The sequence below is a fragment of the Entelurus aequoreus genome, linkage group LG23 (genome assembly GCF_033978785.1).
Source record: "Entelurus aequoreus isolate RoL-2023_Sb linkage group LG23, RoL_Eaeq_v1.1, whole genome shotgun sequence".
Taxonomy (NCBI): Eukaryota; Metazoa; Chordata; class Actinopteri; order Syngnathiformes; family Syngnathidae; genus Entelurus; species Entelurus aequoreus.
In genome coordinates this window covers 4,445,743-4,464,873 of record NC_084753.1, presented here as the reverse complement: position 1 = coordinate 4,464,873, position 19,131 = coordinate 4,445,743, and the positions used below count along the sequence as shown (strand labels likewise).

General features: G+C 38.9%; 1 protein-coding gene across 1 annotated transcript in view; it reads right to left on the bottom strand.

The window, feature by feature from the left end:
- Positions 1 to 19,131, bottom strand: part of ppp2r5a (protein phosphatase 2, regulatory subunit B', alpha isoform) — a 92,812-nt gene that overhangs the window by 71,858 nt on the left and 1,823 nt on the right. The window lies entirely within an intron of this gene.

Genomic DNA, 19,131 nt, shown 5'->3' with positions numbered 1-19,131 from the left:
ATTTGATCGCTTGCCCATACGTGCGTGTCACGTACGTAACTTTGGTTAAATATATAAGCTTTATGAACCTTGGGTTAGGTGAACGGTCCTTTGGGCTGAGTGATTGTGTGTGTTGTGCAGGTGTTTGAATTGTATTGGCGGGTTATATGGACGGGAGCTAGGAGCTAGGAGCTAGCATAACAAACACATAGGTGTTTTTATGCGGGATTAATTTGTGGCATATTAAATATAAGCCTGGTTGTGTTGTGGCTAATAGAGTATATATATGTCTTGAGTTTATTTACTGTTGTAGTCATTCCCAGCTGAATATCAGGTCACCCCCGGCTCTCACAGCATCTTCCCTATCTGAATCGCTTCCACTCCCCACTAGTCCCTCACTTGCACTTTCCTCATCCACAAATCTTTCCTCCTCGCTCAAATTAATGGGGAAATCGTCGCTTTCTCGGTCTGAATCGCTCGCACTTCTGGCCGCCATCACTGTAAACAATAGGGAACTTTGCGGAAATGTTCAACTGACTACGTCACGCTACTTCCGGTAGGGGCAAGGCTTTTTTTTGTCAGATACCAAAAGTTGCGATCTTTATCGTCGTTGTTCTCTACTAAATCCTTTCAGCAAAAATATGGCAATATCGCGAAATGATCAAGTATGACACATAGAATAGATCTGCTATCCCCGTTTAAATAAAAAAATGTCATTTCAGTAGGCCTTTAAAGCAAAAAAACAACAGAGCAGTTTCCTTTATTGGGTTTCATTCATCGTGGACATGATGACAGGTGGATTTACATCAATTTAAATTGGCTGACTTGACATTCCACTTGAACAAAACGTATAAGTTAAACAAAATTCCAGAAGGACAGTTTGGAGAGAGTAGGAAGGAAGGCAAGATTGTTTTATGAATATCTTTGCAATGCCTCCACCGTTTGATTTTTAATTTTCGGGTAATATGCAGATCCCAAATACACATAAGAAAGTACCAATAGGTAAGAAAAGTTGGTTTTGCATGATACGGCCTCTTTTAAGATAATATGCGTATGACAAAATATGCATAACAGCCGTGTTTTTATGTGAACAGACTTCGGGGTTTTTTTAACTCCATTTGCGTTCATGGATATTTTTTAACACCAATGTGAAGGAATTCTAAAATTTAAAAACACCCATTGTCGTTCATTCCTGCTTTAGAGTTGCATTTTCTGATAGTTTGAAAAGTATTGAATGTGTCTAGTCGGGCTGCAGCTATTGATTATTTTAGTAATCGACGAGTTTGCTGAATAATCGGATAAAACACACTTCATAGCCTTAATGCTTATAGTAGGGAAAATAGTTTAAATTAAAAATTGCATACCATGAACTCATTATTTTTTCTGATGAATGCACATCACTAACATTGAAATTGCACTTTTAATGTGTGCATTAGTAGAAAATTAAAAACTGGTTAAATACATGTAGTGCTAAATTTGACCAGCAGAGAGCGATAAAGCTAAATTTTAGGTGTAAAGTTAAAGTCCCGACGATAGTCACACACACACACACTAAGTGTGGTGAAATTATCCTCTGCATGTGACCCATCCCCACGTTCACCCCCTGGGAGGTGAGGGGAGAAGTGAGCAGCAGCAGTGGCCGCGCCCGGGAATCATTTTTAGTGGTTTAACCCCCAATTCCAACCCTTGATGCTGAGTGCCAAGCAGGGAGGTAATGGGTCCCAATTTTATAGTCTTTGGTATGACTCGTCCGGGGTTTGAACTCACGACCTTCCAGTCTCTGGGCGGACACTCTAACCACAAGGCCACTAAACAGGACCTAATTGTATTAAACCACATGTGTGCAATGTTTACTGTGTATTTTAACATATAAACCTATTTATGTAACATACACAATGGACATTATGTAAAATACACAATGGACGTTATACCTTTGTAATGTTTACATTTTCAGTCTTACAAACATAAATAAAGGAAGACGTATAAAAATAAAACTAAGGGAAGAAAAATAGTTCAAAAGAAGGAACATCAATCATAAACAAAACTTAGCTTCTGTCAAGCTGCACATGTTGGAAACGTGTAGCGGAGACGGGATAATGAATTTATTGACAGTGCAGTGTGAAAGCTGATGTGTTTACTTTGTAAAAAGGCCAACACAGTCTCAAACCTGCGGGGGCATTTTCTAAAGAAAAATCCAAATTTTGACGTCCGGCCCCTGAGACCTTAGGCCCTTGAAACTACGGCCCTCTTCATTATGTACTTGAATAGCCCTGGACTACAGCTTTATTTAGACATACACCAATTTGTTTGAGAACCTATACCTCTCTTTTATCACTAATCTTATACATTTTTGGTAGCATATAAGTATATATTGTATTTATCAATGTTGTTCTGTTGTTGTCTCTCTCTGTCTTATCTCTCTCTTGCCTTCCAGCAATTTCCCGCTCTGTCTTCTTTTTCTTCTTCTTCCTATCCTCTCCTGCTCTGGCCCAGCTGCGGCAAACACTAAATATATCCATTTAATAAAGTAAAATACAAATAACGCAACAAGAGAATTATCTCACACTTCACTTTTGTAAAGCAAATCTGTACAGCAGATATGGGCATCAACATCAGCAATATGATTGGCTGGACAGGATATACGGGGGGGGGGGGGGAGAAAACAGCATGCTATCTGTGCTAACATGATAAGCGCCATTCACGTCTTTTCCCATTAAGAAAGGTCATACAGTATTCACACTGAACATACGGGCTGGGCTGTCTTTGCACAAAGTGATCGATCAATACGCGACAGTGTCGCGTTGAAACAGACTGACATCCGCTCAACAGAAAGTAAACTCACGTGACGTCACAACGGAAGTGAAAATAACTGATCACCCAATTTGCATATATAAAACAAAAAATTTCTAAAATGATTAAAAATTAAAATAGAAAAAAAAACACAAAATTAAAATAATATGAAGCTAGAACAATATTTAATGTTTCTTCTGCAAAGAAAGTATATTGTGTGTCTATTTATTTTGGTTATTTAAAAAAAAAAAAAAACATGGTTGAAAGATCTTAGTATGTGTATAAGTACTTTCTGAGCACAATCAAACATACCATGATAATAATGGTAACCGTGATCATTTTGGTCACAAGAACTTTATTTATCCATATTATTTTGGTTTTGGTTGTGTATATTTGAGGGTCCTCCAGACATCTCCATAACACAGGGGTGTCCAAACTTTTTCCAGAAAGGGCCGCACACTGACGAGTCAAAGCATGCGGGGGCCGTTTTGATATTTTATTTTGTAAAAAAAAAAAAAAAAAAAAATCTAAAACAGACTGTGTGTAAACAATGTGTCTGTTTCGTATTAATTATTAGTATTAAAATTAGCTACCATATTTGCTTATTATGCTTACATTTCTACTGTTGTTTTTTTGTCTGATTTTATTTCGACAATATGCCGCGGGCCAAAAAAAACTTGAGCTGCGGGCCGCAAATGGCCCCAGGGCCACACTTTGGACACCCCTGCCATAACAGAAACAGAACATATGTTATTGCTTTGGGTTGTGATTTTTATTCAAGTGCAAACATTTGCTGACAGAGAATATTTAATATTTATTCATTGTTTTCTTTTTATTTAACTTGGATCTACATTCCAATTACAATGTTAAAATACATGAGAAATACAAGTTCATTACAATTGAAAAGGTATACTTGCAATACTTTGTATTATCATTACATCAGTGGTTAATTTGGTCTCAAAATAATGGTGACAATAATATCATTTCTCAACAATATATCGTCCAGCAGTATTTCTTATCGGCCCAGGCCTACTGTGCACTCATTTAACGATTAATTGAAGCAACAGATTATAAATCAAAGCTTTTTTCTGATCAAATTAATTGACTTACTCGATTAATCGTTGCAGCCCCAAAGATCTGACTAATGATTGGATGAGCACGGGGAAGGCAGAAGAGAAAATATAATGTTGATTATCGGTCCTGTTAGACTCAAAGGATACCACTTTGATATTCGATAACAATTGTACAAAAGAATCCCTGTATTATTTTCGACCAAACCCTCTCGTATGAGCTGCACATTAATGTTACTAAAACAGCCTTCTTTCATCTCCTTACAATCGCTAAAATCTGCCCCATTTTGTCCATCGGTGACGCTGAGATCATTGTACATGCGTTTGCTTCATCTCGTCTCGATTACTGTAACGTAGGGCTGCGCGATATGGTCGAAAAAGTATATCTCGATATATTTTTACTTAAACTCGATATTCAACATATATCTTTCGGTGAAAGTATACATATGAAGATATTCATTTTTGAACGATATTCAGTGAAATTGAAGTGAATGACAACTGTACTGTAAACAGTCAGTGGCACTTTTATTAACCCAGTTAGTCAAGATGGGTATTAACAGCACAGAAAATAAACTGTTTAAGTAGTACAGAATTACATAACATAAATAAAATAGAAAAATATTGTTTTTTATGTAAAATAAATAACATAGCTGTGTAAATACTACAAAATGTATCAAACTCAGATAAAAAAATACATTTGCAGGCAGGCACTTTTTAATTCCCTTCTTGGTTCGATGACCCACCTATTTTGCCTCTTATTGGCAGAAATCGTGACTCATCATAGTAAACAACCAACCAATCATGGATGTTCTTATACGTGCAAACACGTCTTGGAAGGAGGAAAAGGATGCGTTTAATACCTGTGGAGGGGGAGCGGGGGAGAACAAGGAACACAAGAAATAAGCGGCGTTTGGTAATTTTAACGTGAAATAAATTATATGGATGTTATGATATTTTCTTAATTTATATCTTGTTTAAAAATATATCGCTACATCTTACAAACTCGATATATCGCCCAGCCCTACTGTCACATATTATTTTCGGGGCTCCCCATTTCTAGTATTAAAAGATTACAGTTGGTTCAAAATATGGCTGACAGTCTTTTGAGACGGTTGTTGATGTATTGACGTGTTTTTTTTGTTTTGAATAAAAGTGATTGTTGATCGACCACGTCCTCGTCATCCTTTCGACATCCAGGCAAAAGCTGCAATATTATATCCATTACATCTGCACAAAAACGTGATATTTCAGGAGATTCGTAACTTCAGTCGGGATGCTGATAGACAAGGGCAATATCTGAGTGTTCCGGAGAATTGGCAGGTCTGCCAAAGTGCACCCATACTAGGGCTGGGCGATACATCAAGTTTGTAGGATATATCGATATATTTATAAACAAGGTAAGAATTAGGGAAAACATCGTAATATCGATATAATTTATTTCACGTTAAAATGACTGAACACCGCTTATTTGTTGTGTTCCTTGATTCTCCCTCGCTCCCCACTCCCTCTCAACACTCCATGGGTGACTAAATAAAAATCAGAATCAGAATCAGAAATACTTCATTAATCCCTGAGGGGAAATTAAGATTTTCAACACAATCCCATTCAAGATCAGACAAACATTACAGGGAGACAGAACAGGATCGCTGACGGGGTTGCCAACTTCTGGCGCCCCTTACAAAAAAGGTGACTAACAGGTAAATGCTAGGGAGGGTGGGGGTTGAGAAAAAAAAAAATTCAGTCTAAGCCTGGACCCCTGGAGAGGGGGTCTAGACTGAGGCCAAGGGGGAAAAAAACTCATAGCCATAGCACACATAAACATGTGTGTACAAGGGAAACATTAAAGCACACAAAGGACATTAAAGACATTAAAAGATCAGAGCTGATGCAACCAGACACTTCTACACACAGCCACAAAAGTAAAACAACAACAACCACAAAAACATATACACTGTGGTGGCCTCCGCGGTGTTCCACGCCATCGTTTGCTGGGGTGGGGGAGCATGGCCAGAGACAGGAGCAGACCCAACAAAGCAACCTCGGCCGCCCACCAACTCTCGGCCAGTGTCCAGTCCGCATGGATGAGCGAGGATGCGTCTAAGGAGACCGAGGTGTCCGATGCCTGCACATTCAGCCAAGACACAGAGAAGCTTGTCCGTCCCGGCGCTCAGCGCTAGCTCCGCAGCCCTGTCTCTTCATCCGCACCTCCTCCAGTCTCTCCAAACGGACTCTGGTGTGGCAGAGACCCAGCAGCTGGTCTCCATGGCCAAAAGGCTCCCGGGTGGCAGATCCAGAAATTCACAAAAAAGCACCGCAGAAGTCACGAAAGTGCCACCCCTTGTCACACAGTCCCAAAGGGTCCCGAACCAAAAGGCAAAAAAAAAACACTCCCCCTCCTCCTTCCAAGACGTGCTTGCAGACCAGAACCGTACATGTGTGACAGTCCATTACATCGTCGACTGGGAATTAAAAAGTGTCTGCCTGCAAATGTATTTTTTTATCTGAGTTTGATACAATTTGCATTATTTGCACAGCTATGTTATTTATTTTACATAGAATAGAATAGTTTTTATTGCCATTGTTTGAGAACGGGTTCACAAACTAGGAATTGTTCTTGGTGCAATCGTGCAACATAAAACACATAACACAGAATAGGTAATAAAATGAGCTGTGCCTGAGCTATGGGATCTTATTATTGTTCATGTGCCTGATGGCCGAGGGGAAAAAACTGTTCAGGTGGCGGGAGGTGTGGGTCTTGATGGACCGTAGTCTCCTGCCTGAGGGGAGAGGGGATAATAGTTTGTGACCACGGTGAGAAGAGTCAGCTGTGATCCGACCCACACGGCTCCTGGTCCTGGAGGAGAACAGGTCCTGGAGGGATGGGAGCTTTCAGCCAATAACCTTCTCAGCAGCATGTACGATGCACTGCAGTCGATGCTTATCCTGGACTGTGGCGCCACGGTGATGGAGGAGGTGAGGATGGACTCGATGATGGCTGAGTAAAACTGCACCAGCATCTCGGTCGGCATCTTAAGTTTCCTCAGCTGCCGCAGGAAGTACTTCCTCTGCTGGGCCTTCTTGATGAGGGTGCTGATGTAGGCTCCCACTTGAGGTCCTGGGTGATGGTGGTGCCCAAAAATAATATTCTTCTATTTTATGTAATTCTGTGACACTTAAACAGTTTATTTTCTGTGCTGTTAATACCCATCTTGTCTAACTGGGTTAATAAAAGTGTCACTGACTGTTTACAGTACAGTTGTCATTCAGTTCACCTTCAGTGAATCTCGCTCAAAAAGGAATATCTTTATATGTATACTTTCTCCGGAAAATATATCGAGATAAATATCGAATATCGAGTTTAAAGGCCTACTGAAACCCACAACTACCGACCACGCAGTCCGATAGTTTATATATCAATGATGAAATCTTAACATTGCAACACATGCCAATACGGCCGGGTTCACTTATAAAGTGCAATTTTAAATTTCCCGCGAAATATTCTGCTGAAAACGTCTCGGTATGATGACGTTTGCGCGTGACGTCACGGATTGTAGCAGACATATTGGGACACCATTGTGGCCAGCTATTAAGTAGTCTGTTTTCATCGGAAAATTCCACAGTATTCTGGACATCTGTGTTGGTGAATCTTTTGCAATTTGTTTAATGAACAATAAGGACAGCAAAGAAGAAAGCTGTAGGTGGGAAGCGGTGTATTAGCGGCTGGCTGCAGCAACACAACCAGGAGGACTTTGACTTGGATAGCAGACGCGCTACCGTGAGTACGCAGCTTTGGCGTCCAAACATTTGATCGCTTGCCCATACGTGCGTGCCGCTATGTGCATGTCACGTACGTAACTTTGGGGAAATATATGTGCTGTATGAACTTTACGGAGGTGAACGATACTTTGGGCTGTGGGATTGAGTGTGTTGTGCGGGTGTTTGAGTTGTATTGGTGGGCTATATGGACGGGAGGGGGGAGGTGTTTGTTATGCGGATTAATTTGTGGCATATTAAATATAAGCCTGGTTGTGTTGTGGCTAATAGAGTATATATATGTCTTGTGTTTATTTACTGTTTTAGTCATTCCCAGCTGAATATCAGGTCCCACCCACCTCTCACAGCATCTTCCCTATCTGAATCGATTCCACTGCCCTCTAATCCTTCACTCTCACTTTCCTCATCCACAAATCTTTCATCCTCGCTCAAATTAATGGGGTAATCGTCGCTTTCTCGGTCCGAATCGCTCTCGCTGCTGGTGGCCATGATTGTGAACAATGTGCAGCTCTACAACCTGTGACGTCACGCTACTTCCGGTACAGGCAAGGCTTTTTTATCAGCGACCAAAAGTTGCTAACTTTATCGTCAATGTTCTCTACTAAATCCTTTCAGCAAAAATATGGCAATATCGCAAAATGATCAAGTATGACACATAGAACGGACCTGCTATCCCCGTTTAAATAAGAAAATTTCATTTCAGTAGGCCTTTAAGTAAAAATATATCGAGATATACTTTCGTCCATATCGTCCATCCCTAACCCATACAATGCCACGGACAAGGCAAGGCAAGGCAAGGCAACTTTATTTGTATAGCGCTTTTCATACACAAGGCAGACTCAAAGTGCTTCACAGACAACAAAGTGAAATGAAAGAAAATAAAAGCAAAATTAAAATGCAGACAATAAAAATAAGAACAGTGCAGACGTTAAAAGTTAAAAGATTAAAAGATTTAGCTGAAAGCTAAGGTGAACATAAAAGTCTTCAGTCTAGTTTTAAAAGTAGTGAGAGTTGGGGAGAGTCTGACATCTTCAGGAAGTTTATTCCAGCTATGTGTTGCATAGTGACTGAATGATGATCTCCCTTGATTTGAGTTTACTCTTGGAACCGCTAACAGATTGGTCTCAGAAGATCTTAGTGATCTAGAGGGCGTATATAGTGGGAGCATATCAGTGATATACTTGGGCCCTAGACCATGTAGTTAAATCCTTTAACTCTGACTGTTGGGGGAAAAAAGTCTGCTCGTCATATCTACAACACAAATGTCTCCAGAACTCCTGCTTCTCCATCGCCTCACATTGCACAGTGCACATGTGTTTGATCAGAACTATATACTCATGCTCCAATCTGAGTAGTATAACAGAGAATAAACATGTGATCCAAACGACACACAATTTTTTTGTTCATAAACCGTTCCATCCTTAGACAATACACATCACAGGACATTGATGCTATTGCTGAGCAGTGCAGTTGGTTTACAGCATTTATTGACTGATTGTCTGTTGGCAGGCATGATGGAAATATTTGGTAGCCGCTTGCCAATCAATGGGCCACCAGAGTAAAAATACTTTCAATTGTCGGAGCAACTACTTTCTCTTATTTTATTCCAGTGTGCATTTACAAAGAGATGTTAAATAATACTTTTTGTTCATTTGAGAGGAAAAGCTTGTGCTATGCTCTGGGAATGCATCCTTTCGAATGAAACATACAATACAAACACTATTATGCAAGATGGAGTTAATGAAAGTTCAGCTAAAAGTAGTCCAGTGACAGAAATATAACCTTAATATAACCTGGCTGTATTTAGAAAATGAACTATTTTCCTAGCCTGCTCTAAAGGCTTGTGGTTGCCACAGCAACTATGATAGTCTCTGAGTGACTCATCTTTACGGTGTTTTTCACACAACAGGATCTTTACACATCCCCATCCACGGGGGTTTAAGCAATTTTTGCTACCGCTATTCAGAACTCCCAGCCCCACACATAAAATGCTGCTTTAAGAATTGTCCTGGTCACAGTAAGGTTACAATAGTAAGCACAATACTACTCTGGAATTGGGTAGCGTGTGTCTAAGTAGGCCACTGAGTGGTTATTCATCGCAATATGTTGATGTTTTGCATATAATGATATAAAAGGTATTTTGTTACATGTAAACATCCCACACCTGCAACATGGAGAGTCATAAATACATGAGTCACACACCACCACAAAAACTGAAGGTCAATCAATACATGGCGTAACGTACTCTATGTACACTACAACAAACCATACTGTGGTTTTTTTATCCACATGCCGTTACGATTTTTGGTTTTAAATTTAGACATGACAAGACATAATGACAACTCTAGGTTGTTGTTTTTTTTATCACTGGGCAAGTCCTAAAACAATAGGAGGAAATTCTCAGGAAACAAACACACACACACACACACACACACACACACACACACACACACACACACACACACACACACACACACACACACACACACACACACACACACACACACACACACACACAAAATTAGCTTAAATATTTTGTTAATCACATGTGGGAAATTAATTAGACTAAATAGCTGCAACTCTACTCTTTCATCCAGCAAACACCAACAGTTGGAAAATGGCTTGCCTGCACAAAGATTGTAACTAGAGATGTCTGATAATCGGCCGATAAATGCTTTAAAATGTAATATCGAAATTATGGGTATCGTTTTTTTTATTATTGGTATCGGGTTTTTTGGGGGTGTTTTTTTGTTTTTTTAATTAAATCAACATAAAAAACAAAAGATACACTTACCGTATTTTCCGCACGATAAGGCGCACCTAAAAATCTCCAATTTTCTCAAAAGCTGACAGTGCACCTTATAATCCAGTGCGCCTTATATATGGACCAATATTGAGCCACAAGAGGTCTCGCAACTATGGGATGCACAACGTAACCCCAGCCTCTACTGTAGCGTCTATTCTATGCGCCTTATAATGCGGTGCGCCTTGTATATGAACAAAGTTTTTAAATAGGCCATTCATTGAAGGTGCGCCTTATAATCCGGTGCGCCTTATAGTGCGGAAAATACGGTACAATTAGTGCACCAACCCAAAAAACCTCCCTCCCCACTCATTCACACAAAAGGGTTGTTTCTTTCTGTTATTAATATTCTGGTTCCTACATTATATATCAATATATATATCAATACAGTCTGCAAGGGATACAGTCCGTAAGCACACATGATTGTGCGTTCTGCTGGTCCACTAATAGTACTAACCTTTAACAGTTAATTTTACTAATTTTCATTAATTACTAGTTTCTATGTAACTGTTTTTATATTGTTTTACTTTCTTTTTTATTCAAGAAATTTTTTTTAATTTATCTTATTTTATTTTATAATTTTTTTTTAAAAAGGACCTTATATTCACCATACCTGGTTATCCAAATTAGGCATAATAATGTGTTAATTCCACGACTGTATATATCGGTATCGGTTGATATCGGTATCGGTAATTAAGATTTGGACAATATCGAATATCGGCCAAAATTGTAACACTAATTGTAACACAAAAAGTTCTAAATCACACAAGATAAAACTTAACTTAAAGGACGAACTCCACAAGTGTTTCTGTTTTTCTGTGATGCCATCTCGGTAGGATAGCAATGACCATGCCTTGTTGTTATCACTGTCCTGGCTCCTCGGTAAATACAACATGGAAGAAGAATGTAAGCTGCCATGTTGAGTCTTTTTATGTTGGGCAATGAATAATCCCTCCACCAATTTGACACTCATTCGTCACTGTGTCCGTCTTACATCTTCAAAAGGGCAATTACACACTTTATTAGGGCGAAAGCTGTGTGAAGGCCCCATTGAAATGATAGTTACGTTCTAATATTAAGAGTGGTTAACTTATTTTTACACTTGCATTGCAGTCAACAAAGGAAAACTTTTAACTTAAAACATTGTGTGTTGACTTATTAAAGGTTTTATGATTACGACAACTCAATTCTAGTTACTACTGGGAAAGTGTGCACCACTTTATGTAGGATTCGCCTTCCAAAAAAACATGTGTGCCAGATTTTGCACCGGTTTCCATATTCTGTTTTGGTTATCATACAACCACACATAACACGCAACAAACCCGTCCGTTAGCCCGGGTAATTGAGTGCCCAAATAAAGAATCTGATGCATAGGTGACTCAGTTTCTGTGGGTTTTTTATTGAATATGGTTGCAAATAAGCCAACGTGGGAGATAAGAAAGTTCTGATTGCTGTGACAAAGGTGAAAATTTTATTCTAAGAATTCAAAAATTTTATTCGAGAAAGAACTTATAGAAAAGCACAAAGTTGGCATCCTCCTTCACTGCCCAATGTTTATCAATCCACTTCATTTGTCATTTATACGTGTTTCACATTGTTTGCCGCATGTAGAACTATAATTATCCGAAATAAAATGTGTCTTGTCTTCACATTTTTGGGTGTCTGAAACGGATTCATTGGATTTATAATTATTACAGAATAAAATGACTTTGTTTTTCATTGGATCTTTCCGAACATATTACAAATGACAACTTGATTGTGGTTATGACTATACGGTTGGACATCGAGGTTTGGGCATCAAAGGGAAACGGAATTTACATTCCGATTCTCCCGGAACCATCAACATTTTTTAACGTCGATTTTTATATTTGATATTTTTCCTATATTTTGATGGAACAAATAGCTTCCTCTGGCCAACTGCATCTCCATACACCGTGTGGATTTACTCTCCGAGGTAAATCCTCCACTATTGCGATAAACTAAATTTCTTACAACTATAATGATCACTGGAGGACGAGGCTAAGCATGGTACACAGTACACAGAGAAAGAGCAAGCAGGAGCAGACAAGCTAATTGCTTAGCTAGGCGTTAAACTGGCTTGAAAAAACACACAATTAATGCATAGTTTAGTTTAAGATGTGCAAATGGACCAGCTTTACAGCAAACAGTAAGCAGCTATTAACAGGAAATGAACAAGAAGATTAAAAAGAGTCTAGAGAGAGGAAAATAAAGCAATTTTTGGGCTGCTCTGTTTCGGTTTTGCGTTCCCACATACTGGAAGGGGAATATGGATCAATCCATAAATCGTTAGTGTAGATACCAAGGGTAGGTTCAGATTAGGGCTGCAACAACTAATCGATTAAATCGATTAAAATCGATTAAAATAGTTGCCGATTAATTTAGTCATCGATTCGTTGGATCTATGCTATGCGCAAAGGCTTTATTTTATTTTATTTATTTATTTATTTTTATTTTTTAATAAACCTTTATTTATAAACTGCAACATTTACAAACAGCTGAGAAACAATCAAAATAAGTATGGTGCCAGTATGCTGTTTTTTTCAATAAAATACCGGATAGGATAGAAATGTAGTTGCTCTCTTTTATCTGATTATTAATCGATTAATCGAAGTAATAATCGACAGATTAATCGATTATCAAATTAATCGTTAGTTGCAGCCCTAGTTCAGATTAACTCTACGATGATTGGATCAATAATTCTATTTTCCCAAAATCTGTTTTTTCCCCTCGTATTTGTTCATGTTTACAAACTCCGGGAATAAATCCTTGGACACAGGGGGACTTTGAGGTTTTGATGTGGTTTTCCAAAATGAAGTAATAACATTCATAGTACATTGTTTGACCTTGCCTCTTCAAAAAACCGAAATAGATAAGAACCGGAACTAAAACGTAGAACCAAAACCAGAAACAAAAACGTCCAGATTCTCACGATGCCTAAGCCTAATCATGACTGTTTAACTCTGTTGCAGACATGGCTAAGTGGTGTGAGGGCTACTAGACAACATGGTCCACATTTATAGCCACTATCATGGGGTTATGTTTTCATAGCAGTTTGTTTGTGTTGTCTGTAAACACGATTTCCACAAACTCGGAGGAAGAGGACCCGGCCAGCAGCAGACTACAACTACATATCTTTAGAGCTCATACCTGTCATACCGCATTCGGAGAGTTTAAAGTGACATCGACAAAAAACAGGTTTCTTCTACCAAGTAGAGGAACAAACATAAAACACAAACATTAGGCAACATATAAAAAGTCAATCAATCAATCAATCAATCAATCAATGTTTATTTATATAGCCCTAAATCACAAGTGTCTCAAAGGGCTGCACAAGCCACAACGACATCCGCGGTACAGAGCCCACATAAGGGCAAGGAAAACTCACCCCAGTGGGACGTCGGTGTGAATGACTATGAGAAACCATTAAGTCAGTTTTTTTTATACATGTTTGCATTTTTCAGACGTACATAACATAATTTGTTCTGGGATCCTGGTCAACATGTGATTTATTTGGATTTTGCATCATCGTAAATAATGGATAATACAGTGGTACTCTAGTTTTTGTATGCCTCACTTTTCATACATTTGGGAACATTTTCTCCAAAAGTTTGCTTCGGTTTTTGTATGTCGTCCTGATTATCAATACGGCCAAACAACATGCGTAACAAACTGCCACATAACTCCGCGGAAGAAAGTCCACAAACAAAGCATCCCACTCATTGGTGACTCAATCTGTGCTTATTTTATTGCACAGGCGTCACTTTTACTTTTTTAAACATTTATTTAATGAATTTTTTGACACACGGTTAACAGAAATATGATACAAACAAATATTATTCCCCCCCAACCCCTCAAAAAAGAACAGGCAAATATTACTATAAAGCCACAGACAACTACACTTCCGAATGGTCCCAACACGGCGCAGCAATACACAAAAGTAAACAAAAGGCTCATCAACCATCCACAATTTAACCCCGTCTCAATCGGGGTAAAACTGGAGATCAGTCTCCTTTACATATTTTAAGAACGCACCCCATACTTCTTGACATTTTATAGAACAACCATTCAATGTCAGCCTAATTTTCTCCAATTCAAGGAAATAAAGAATATCTCTGATCCAGCGGGTGCGGTAGGGAGGAGCTGCTGCCTTCCAGTTAAGCACAATAAGACTTCTACCTAACAATGTAGTGAATCTCACCGGATTCTTTTTGAATTTGCTGAGAGAGGATGACAGAGGGGCTATCCCAAATAGTCCACTTAAAGGATTCGGTTCAATCCTTTTGCTGATTACCAAAGACATAGTATTAAAAATATCAGTCCAATAACTGCACAGGAATGGGCAGAGCCAAAACATAGGCATTAATTAAGTTAGCTGGAAACTGTTGGCACACGATTCCGATATTCCGTCATACAACTTAGCTTGTGGAACCTTGGTATGACAAGTATGATGTACAGTATTAGCTTGCATTGGACGAGGCTGTGTCTTGCACAAATAGAATACTTATGAACTTTACATAAAATCTCTGTCCACATATTCTCAGATAGGGTCACTCATAAATCCTCCTCCCAAAGTGACTTAATTGAATTTAAAGACTCAGGGCGTAAAAGAAAAAATTGGTTATAAATACGTGAAATTGATCCTTTTAAAGTTGGAAGCAGTGTCAGAAACACATCTAAAACCGTGTCAGTCTGCAGATCTGGAAACCAAACCAAAGTCTTACAAACAAAACTGTGGATCTGTAGATATCTAAGGCTATGTCTACACTTAGCTGGATAACCCCTTAAACGAATAATTATTTAGCCTAAGCCCCCGTTTCAACCACACTAAACCATCGTTTAAGGTGCCCCTCTTTGGAACATTTTTTACACGGTTAAGTGCACCGTGTATTTCTTGAATCTCCAGCTCTTAGCTTTGTATGGACTCATTGAACGTTTACAAACTGAGTTCGGAGAGGAAGTGACGCCAGAAAGACCGCGCCCCACACAGGAAGTGACGTCAGAAAGAACGCGCCACAGCCAGCTTCATGATAACCAGTTTTCACTCGGAGGTAAACACTAGAAATATGAAGGCGAGTCATCCAGACATGCCCGTGTTTCTCCTTCTTCTACATGTACAGACGCTTGTGGAAATCACACATGAATACCTTTAGAGAAAGAGATTGCAGCTATTTGGGATACAACACTTCTCCGACGGCAAGAGAACTTTCCAAGGTCGAGGTCAGCTGTGATTCTACTTACCGAAAAACTTTGTCCATTTGTCGAAGGAGAGTCAACAAAAATGCGGGCTCCCGCGGATGTGATAAAAAAGGTAGGATGTGCTTTGTGTTACCTGGCCGTTGAAGGAAGACTACAGAAAACGGCGAATGCTTTTGGACTGGCAAAGCATACTGTATCAGTTATTGTCCGCCATGTCGCGGACTCAATGTCTCGGTCCATAGTATATAAAGTCACCAAAAACTAATGGACAATGAAGGTGAAGGCAAAAGAGTGAGGAATGTCCTGACCAGATATCTAGATCCCTAGATTGATTGTTGTAAAATGTTCTTTATCACATTGTGTTCTTTCGTGTCCAATAAAGATTTGATCAATTTATGATGGCTCAGGTGTGATTTACTACAATAGGGCCCCACAGCACACTGGATTCCAGATAATTGAAATACCACTATACTGGATATTGTTCAGATAAGTTACATTTAAGAACTTGCACAAAAAGCAACACTGGAGGTGACTATGACGTGCGCATTTTCCGCGCATGCATATTCGGTTGCGTTGTGCCGGCTGACGAAGGGGGGGAGGGGGTCTTAAACGACCATGGTGTGGACAAGGATAAGGTTAGGTGGGATTTACCCTGGATAACCTTAGTGTACCGGCTTAGTGTAGAAAGCATACTTGCCAACCTTCCCGTTTTTAGCGGGAGACTCCCGGTATTCAGCGCCTCTCCCGACAACCTCCCGGCAGAAATTTTCTCCCGACAAACTCCCGGTATTCAGCCGGAGCTGGAGGCCACGCCCCCTCCAGCTCAATGCGGACCTGAGTGGGGACAGCCTGTTCTCACGTCCGCTTTCCCACAATACAAACAGCTGGCCTGCCCAATGACGTCATAACATCTACGGCTTTTAGAGAGTAGAGTGCACAACTGCGCACACAACAAGGAGACGAAGCAGAAGAACAAGGAAGTTACAGACATGGCGACGCCGTCGACGAGCAAGATGAAGAAATACACTTGCAAGTTCCAAAACGAATGGAAACAAGAATTTCAGTTCATCCAGGACAGTTCGAAGGGGAAGGGGTATGTAATTATGTTGCCTGTACATTTTGTACAACAGACTTCTCCATTGAACACAGTGGCCGAGTCATGAACGGAGGAGAAGTTAAACAGGACAATACTGCCATCTACTGGATAGCCCCCGGAACACTGAAATTCAAGTATTTATTTTATTTATATGTATAATAAAATATATATACATATATATATATATAGCTAGAATTCACTGAAAGTCGAGTATTTCATACACACACATATATATATATATATATATATATATATATATATATATATATATATATATATATATATATATATATATATATATATATATGAAATACTTGAGTTGGTGAATTCTAGCTGTAAATATTATTATATTATTATTATTACAGAGGTTTATTTGAAATAGGGACAGATACAAAAACATAGACATCTGAAACAGTTATCCGATGCATGCATCACAGTGTTTGTAGCCAAAGCTAATTTACAACACTTGTCCCCAACAACAACAACAACAACAACACAGATCCAACATCATTAAAATAGGAAAATAAAAAATAGAGTGAGTTGATAATAATGATAATAGTAATAACACAGACAAAGTGCAAACTAGATAAAAGCCAATAATAATAATAATAACACAGACAAAGTGCAGACTAGATAAAAACCAATTAGTAAAAATGAGTAAAAACTAAACATGGGAACACGATTGTTGCTCAACTAGCCATAATTTTGTTTGTTTTTTGAAAGTGACAAGTGCAGGTATACTTTTCAAAGTGTCCGGTAAAGAGTTCCATAGTTGTGGTCCTTTTATTGAAAAGGCAGTCTGGGCAAAAGATGTTCTACGGAATGGAACACAACAGTTGCCTTTTGACACTGCTCGGGTGGTAGATCTGGTACCACTTTGCAGTCTTGTAATTGCCTTGCAGAGCAATTGGGGAGCAGAGTTATGCAAGCATTTAAAAACCAGTTTGACTGTGTGTAACAATATAAAATTGGTAAAACTTAAAATATTGTATTTGGTTAAAATTTGGCAATGATGATATCGTATACTCTTCTTGTCTAGAACTTTCAAGGTGCGGTTATAAAGACACTCAATGGTCTTGATTGATGACTGGTGTGCCTGGGACCATGTGGTTAAGCCATAAGATATGTGTGACAGAATCATACTCCCCTATTAACCAAAAACAGAATACAATGGTTTGCAAATCCTTTTCAACCTATATTCAATTGAATAGGCTGCAAAGACAAGATACTTAACGTTCAAACTGGAAAACTTTTGTTGTTTTTTGCAAATATTAGCTCATTTGTAATCTGATGCCTGCAACATGTTTCAAAAAAGCTGGCACAAGTGGCAATAAAGACTGAAAAAGTTGAGGAATGCTCATCAAACACTTATTTGGTGAACATGCTAATGTATTAGTGCCCAAGGCATAGGTAACTTACACATCTGTGAAGGCACCATTAATGCTGAAAGGTACATTCAGGTTTTGGAGCAACATATGTTGCCATCCAAGCAACGCCATCATGGACGCCCCTGCTTATTTCAGCAATATAATGCCAAGCCACGTGTTACAACAGCGTGGCTTCATAGTAAAAGAGTGCGGGTACTAGACTGGCCTGCTTGTAGTCCAGACCTGTTCCCCATTGAAAATTTGTGGCGCATTTTGAAGCCTAAAATACCACAACGGAGTCCCCGGACTGTTGAACAACTTAAGCTGTACATCAAGCAAGAATAGGAAAGAATTCCACCTGAAAAGCTTCATAAATTGGTCTCCTCAGTTCCCAAACGTTTACCGAGTGTTGTTTAAAGGAAAGGCCATGTAACACAGTGGTAAAAATGCCCCTGTGCCAACTTTTTTGCAATGTGTTGCTGCCATTAAATTCTAAGTTAATGATTATTTGCTAAATAAAAATATGTTTCTCTGTTCGAACATTAAACATCTTGTCTTGCAGTCTATTCAATTGAATATAAGTTGAAAAGGATTTGCAAATCATTGTATTCTGTTTTTATTTACCATTTACACAACGTGCCAACTTCACTGGTTTTGGGTTTTGTAAATCTAATCCAGTGGTTCTTAACCTTGTTGGAAGTAACGAACCCCACCAGTTTCACATGCGCATTCACCGAACCCTTCTTTAGTGAAAAATAAAATGTTTTTTTTTCAAATTCAAGACAAAGTTATATGTTTTTGGTAACACTTTAGTATGGGGAACATATTCTAAGTAACAAAGACTTAATTTAGAGTGTTTTGGACACTAGGGGAACATATTCTAAGTAACAAAGACTTAATTTAGAGTTATTTGGTTAGGGTTAGAGCCAGGGTTAGAGTTATAATAAGGCCATGCCAAATAAGGTATTAATAAGTACTTAATAACGATTAGTTAAGAGCCAATATGTTACTAATGTGCATCTTAATAAGCAACTA